Source organism: Hipposideros armiger, unplaced genomic scaffold, assembly GCF_001890085.2.
Source record: "Hipposideros armiger isolate ML-2016 unplaced genomic scaffold, ASM189008v1 scaffold_16, whole genome shotgun sequence".
NCBI lineage: Eukaryota > Metazoa > Chordata > Mammalia > Chiroptera > Hipposideridae > Hipposideros > Hipposideros armiger.
Genome location: NW_017731366.1, coordinates 5,867,574 through 5,874,973, shown reverse-complemented (window position 1 = coordinate 5,874,973; position 7,400 = coordinate 5,867,574).

The following is a 7,400-nucleotide window of genomic DNA, read 5'->3' as shown; positions in this document are numbered from 1 at the left end:
CATATCCTCTGCCCATTTTTTAATTGGGTTGTTTGTTTTTTTGGTGTTGAGTTGAATGTGTTTTTTATAAATTTTAGATATTAACCCCTTATCAGATGTATCATTGGTGAATATTTTCTCCCATTCAATAGGGTGCTTTTTTGTTTTATTGATGGTTTCCTTTGAGATGAAAAAACTTTTTAATTTGATATATTCCCACGTTTAATTTCTCTTTTATTTCCCTTGCCCAAGGGGATATATCAGTAAACATATTACTAAGGGTGATGTCTGCAAATTTATTTCCTATATTTTCTGCTAGTTTTATGGTTTTGGGGCTTACATTTAAGTCTTTAATCCATTTTGAATTTATTCTTGTATATGGCGTAAGGTGGTGTTCCACCTTCATTTTTTTGCATGTGTCAGTCCAGTTTTCCCAGCACCATTTATTGAATAGACTGTCTTTACCCCAATGTAAATTCCTGCTTCCATTGTCATAGATTAAATGATCATATAAGTATAGATTTATTTCTGGGCTCTCTATTTTGTTCTATTGATCTATGTACCTGTTTTTATGCCAGTACCATGCTGTTTTGATTACTTATCCTTATAGTATGTTTGATGTCAGGTAGTGTGATACTTCCTATTTTGTTCTTATTTCTCAAGATTCCCATGGCTATTTGGGGTTTTTTAATGGTTCCATATAAATTTTAGGATTATTTGTTCTAGTTCTGTGAAAAATGTCATTGGTAGTTTGATAGAAATTGTGTTGAATCTATATATTGCCTTAGGTAGTATGGACATTTAAACTATATTATTTATTTCTATCCATGAACATGGTATGTGTTTCCATTTATTTGTATCTTCTTTAATTTCTTTCTTCAGTGTCTTGTAATTTTCTGAGTAGTCTTTTACTTCTTTGGTTAAATTTATTCCAAAGTATTTTATTGTTTTTGAAGCAATTGGAAATGGGATTGTTTTCTTAATTTCTCCTTCTGATAGTTTATTATTGGTGTATATAAATGCCACTGACTTCTGAATATTAATATTGTATCCTGATACTTTACTAAATTCATTTATCAGTTCTAATAGTGTTTTGGTGGAGTCTTTGGGGCTCTCTCTATATAGTATCATGTTGTCTACATTTAATGACAATTTTACTTCATCTTTTCCAATTTGGATGCCTTTTATTTCTTTTTCTTGTCTGTTTGCTGTGGCTGGAACTTCCAGAACTATGTAGAATAAAAGTGGTGAAAGTGGGCAACCTTGTCTTGTTCCTGATCTTAAGAGGAAAGGTTTTAGCTTTTCCCCCATTGAATATGATGTTAGTTGTGGGTTTATCACATATGGCCTTTATTATGTTGAGATATGATCCCGGTATTCCCACTTTGCTAAGAGTTTTTATTATAAATGGCTGCTGGATTTTGTCAAATGCTTTTTCTGCACCTATTGATATGACCATATGGTTTTTATTTTTTATTTTGTTAATATGGTGTATCATGTTAATTGATTTGTGGATATTGAACCAATCTTGCATGCCAGGAATGAATCCCACTTGATCATGGTGTATGATCTTTTTAATGTATTGCTTAATTTTGTTTGGTAATATTTTGTTGAGGATTTTTGCATCTATGTTCATTAGGAGTACCAGCCTATAGTTTTTATAATAACTTTGGGATCAGGGTGATAGTGGCCTCATATAAAAAGTTTGGGAGTCTTCCCTCCTTCTGGATTTTTTGGAATAGTTTGAGGAGAACAGGTGATCATTCTTTTTTAATGTTTGGTAAAATTCACCTGTGAAGCCATCTGGTCCAGGACTTTTGTTTGTTGGGAGCTTGTTGATTACTGATTCAATTCCTGGTAGCAATCAGTCTATTCATATTTTCCGTTTATTCTTGATTCAGCCTTGGAAGTTTCTAGCTTCTAGAAAATTATCCATTTCTTCCAGATTGTCTAATTTGTTGGCATAGTTGCTCATAGTATTTTCTTAATTTTTTTTTGTATTTCTGTGGTGTCAGTGGTCACTTCTCTTTCATTTGTTTTTATTAATTTGGGTCCTCTTTCTATTTTTCTTGATGAGTCTGGCTAAATGTTTGTCAATTTTGTTTATCTTTTCAAAAAAAATCAGCTCTTGGTTTCATTGATATTTTATATTGCTTTTTTGGTCTCCATTTCATTTATTTCTGCTCTTATCTTTACTATTTTCTTCCTGGTAGTTCCTTTGGGCTTATTTTGCTGGGGTTTTTTTTTTTTTCGGTTTCCTTAGGTGTAAGGATAGACTGTTGATTTGAGATTTTTTTTCTTTTTTTTCTCTTTTTTTTTTTTACATTGCAGAAAAAGAGTTTATTAGAAGTAAAAATACATTTCAAAGAAGCAGAAGTGGGCCTGAGCAGTAAAGAATGGCTCAAGGGCCATTATTAGAAAAGAAAGTACACTCCAAAGAGTTTGGAGCAAGCTAAGCAAAGGAAGCTCAAAAGGCCTCTTATTTCTTTATGTAGGCCTGCATTGCTATGAATTTCCCTCTTAGGACTGCTTTTGCTACATCTCATAAATAAATTGACTCTTGATAAGAGTGTTGAGATAATTGAATGGAAAAAATAGACCCTTCAACAAATGGTTCTGGGATACCTGCTAGCCACATGTAAAAAAATGGAATTGGACTTTCCATCTCATATCATATGGAAAAATGAACTCAACAAAAATCATAGACCTAAAACTATAAAAACTCTTAGAAAAAATCATAAAAGTAAATATTTGTGACCTTAAGTTAAGCAATGTTCTTAAGTATGACACCTAAAATACAAGTGACAAAGAAAAAGTAGATAAATTGGACTTTATCAAAATTAAAAACTAGTGCCTCAAAGGACACTATCAATAATATGGGGGGAAAAAAAACCATACAATAGTAGGAAATATTTTAAAATCATATATATATATATATATATATATATATATATATATATATATATATAATAGGTTTATATCCAGTATATATATTAAAGAACCCTTACAACTCAACAGTAAAAACAAAACAAAACAAAAGCCCAATTTAAAAATTAGTAAAGGATTTGAATAGACATTTCTCCAAAGAAGATATGCAGTTGGCCAATAAGCACATGAAGTAGTGGTTAGTATATTAGTCACTAGGTAAATACAAATCAAACCCACAATGGGTACTATTTCATACCCACTAGGATGGCTAAAATAAAAAAGAGAGACAATAGCAAGGTTTGATGAAGATATGGAGAAATTATAACTCTTCTGTATTGATGGTAGGATTGTAGAATGGTGCAGCTACTATGGAAAACAATTTGGCAGTTCCTCAAAAAGTTAAACGTATTCACCACATATCCAAACTAATGTATTCTTAAGTATATACCCAAAAGAATTGAAAACATAAATTAACAACTAAACTTATACACAAATGTTTATAGCAGCATTAATTATAATATTAAATTAGTAGAAACAGCGTAAGTATTCACCAACTGATAGGTAAATGAATTTTTTAAATGTGATCTGTCCATATAAAGGATATTATTCAATCATAAAAGGGAATAAAGAATGAATACATGCTATTGCATGGATGAACCCTGAAAATATCATGTTAAATTAAAGAAGGTAGTCACAAAAGACCACATCTTGTATGATTTCATTTATATGAAATGTCCCAATTGGGAAAATCTATAGAGATAGGATAGTATATTAGTGGTTGCTTATGTTTTAGGAGTAGGAGTGGGAAGTGCCTTTTACTGAGTACAGGATTTCTTTTGGGGCGATGAAAATGTTTTAAAGTTAGATTGTGATGATTGCTGTACAATTTTGTGAATATACTAGAAAACACTGAATTGTACACTTTAAATGGGTGAATTTTATGGTATGTGAAATGTACCTCAATAAAGATGTTAAAAAAGAGGAAGTAATGGAAGAATATACTTCTGAAAGGATTTCAGTAGCAATATTAAAAATATGACAATTGGCATTTCAGGGGCACTTATCAGAACAGAAAGTGGCCTCAGATCTGCTGGGTCTTGGAGACCCCTTTCTGGAATAGCCATTAACTAGTTACTGGATAGTTGGATGTTCTAGGAACTGTGGGGAACAGGTAGGTTTTCCAGGGTGTTGGAGCAGAAGTAGTTTGTCAATGTACACAAATATAGGCCCATAATCCTTAGGCTGAACTCTTTGGAGCCAGATGTATTTCAGAATTTTTCAGATTTTATAAAGCTACTATGGCTTCCATATTCAACTACCAATTTTTAGAAAATACAAAGGTCCAAGAAACATATTAAATTTTACTATAAAGATACAATCAGCAAGACTTAGGCTGTGGGATACTGTATAAAACAAATGCCTAGATTTTTTTTCAATACCTGCAAGGTAGAAAAAAAAAGATGAAGAGGAAATTATTGTTTGGAAAAGACTTCAGACAAATCAACCAATAACAATTCTGTGGACTTTGTTTGGATCTTGACTCTAATAAATAAATTATAAAAGATTAAACTATGAAATTCTTGAAACAATTTGCCATGCAGTGATATTAAAGAATTACTGTTAACATGATGACAGATTTCCTTCAAAACAATATGATAGAGCAGAAGTAGGTCATGGTATAAATGAAATAAAATTGTCCATGAGTTGAGAATTATTAAAGTTGAGTGATGAGAACCTGGGTGTTTATTATAAAATGTTATCCCTTTTTAAATGAACTTAAAATTTTCCATAACAAAAATGTTAAAGAAATGAAAGATAATGTGATATTCGGTTGTCAGAAAAGTCATGACGCATGTTTGCAACAGATGGCACTAGTTCATTTTTGTAAGTACTAGAGTCATTCACATCCATATTGTTGCTATGTCATTTGACAGCTGACAGTTCTAGCTTCATTCTAAAAAAAAATTGAGTGATGTGGTTGAGTTTTGGAGATTTTACAACAAGTTGAGGATGGAAGACCAACTGTGCATTTTTGCCATATTTTACTGTTTTACTTCCATAAAGGGAAGAAGGAGCATCAAGCTTATGAAAAGTTGCATAAAGTTTACAGTGACAATGCTCTACAAGACGTCAGTGCCAATGATGGTTCACAAAATTCCATGCTGGTGATTTTGATCTCAACTACGTTCCTCGGTCAGGGAGGCCCACCAAGGTTGATGACGACAAAATAAAGGCATTGATCCAGTCAAACCCACGTTACATGACACAAGACATTGCAGAAACATTGAACATCAGTCATTCAAGTGTTCTTGACCAGCTGAAGAATTTGGGATACGTAAGCAAGCTCGATATTTGCATTCCACATGAACTCAGAGAAGTTCATTTGATGGCATGTATAAACATCTGCAATATGCTCATTAAACATGAGGAAAATGATCCTTTTTTGAAGCGACTGATAACTAGTGATGAGAAGTGGATTGTTTACAACAATGTGGTGCACAAACGGTCTTGGTCCCAATGTGATGATTCGCCTCAAATGACATCATAAGCAGACATTCATCAGAGGAAGGTTATGCTCTCAGTGTGGTGGGATTTTAAAGATGTTGTGTTTTTCAAACTCCTACCAAGGAACCAAACAATCAATTCGAATGTGTACTATTGGCAATTGGACAGTTTGAACGAATCCATCATCCAGAAACGTCCAGAGTTTGTTAATTGTAAAGGAGTTGTGTTCCATCGTGACAACACGAGACCACACACAAGTTTGATCACCCGTCAAAAATGATTGGAGCTTGGATGGGATGTGTTGCCACACCCACCATCTCCTGACCTTGCGCCAGTCAGACTTCCAATTGTTTCGCTCTCTTCAAAACTCCTTGCATGGTATAACATTCAATTCAGATGATACTTTAAATCAGCACCTTGTTCAGTTTTTTGTAAATAAAGACAGGTCCTTCTTGAATGAGGAATTATGAAGCTCACTGAAAGATGGCAAAAGATTATCGAACAAAACGGGCCTTAAATCATTGATTGATTAGATCTCTTTCCTAGCCCCTTCCTATTGTGCCTTGATGAGCTCTATAGTCACTGACACCTAAGCCTATTAATCTTCCTAGTATCCCATGCTCAGTCTCAACTCTTGACATTTACAGCTACTGATTACGCAAGGTTCCCAACTTTTATCCATCTTTCAGCACCTAATTTAGATGTCAACTCCTCAGCAAACCTTTCCGGCCCCGTCCACCATCTAACACTTTTCCTCCCACAGCACATTATACTTACTAATTCAAGGTAAATATCACAATTTATTAAAATAGTGAAATCGTGCAGTATTTAACTTTAATGAATGAAATATTTTGTCATTAGCAAGGCAAAGAAGCAAACATACAGTCACCACCCCTCCCCCAACAAAACCAGACCTGCAGAGAAAGCCATTATAATTTGTATAGCCTGCTCTAATTAAAAGACAGCTGCTTCATCTGGTATGTAATTGATCTGTTTCAATGATAAGAAAAGACAAAACAAACTGAATTAGGTTGAGATTTGGTAGAGGATAAACAAAACGATCATTATTACACTTTATAGATGAGCTGAGGGGTCTTCTAAGAGATCTAACCAACCCTACTCACCCTCACACTTCTTTCTTGCAGAATGCAGGTCTCGAGAAGTCATGGTTTTCAGGCCTGCCTCCCTAGCCTTAGATGTTAATTTTGGTCTAAGCTAAGAATGATAATGGTCTCCTCCATGGAAGTGATAGGTTTCAGCCCAGATGTGTGACACAATCCTCACCAAAGACCTGTTAAGGAAATCTGTTGGGAATGTTGTGGAATTGTCTAGATCTATAGGAGCAGATGATGCCTGGAGGTGCTATAGAAAGAATGGGGATGTTGCTGATGGAATAGAAAAATGGAAGGAACTGGGTCCTGGATTGTCAAGCCCTGGACCTACTTTTCCTCTGGAATTTTTGGTTTCTATTATAAAAGAAAATAAAAGAAAAACTCTGTTACCACTATACTTTAGTTAGGATATCTGCTAATTTTCAGCTGAGAACATTCCAACTGATTCAAAAAACAATTTTTTAAAATTATTTTTAAATAAATGTTTTCACACTTACAAAAAACTTATATAAGTTATCCAAAAAAGTTGTAATATAACTTCACTCAGATTCAAATATTAACATTACTATAATTACTTTCTCATTCTCTCTCCTCTCTCTATATATACAGAGGGTGCCCAAAAAAAGTATACACATTTTAAGAAAGAAAAAACTGTTATTAATTGTAATACTCAATATATACCAATATCAAAAGATGAATACATGTTTGACTTCTGCAATTACAAGAGGTGCTCAAAGTGGTTACCATCAGCATCAGACACTTTTGATTACCATGAACTACTGCTTGAGCATAGATAACATCTGTTAAAATGTGTGTACATCTTTTTGGCAGCCCCAGTATGTATGTATGTGTGTGTATAATATAGATACACATACA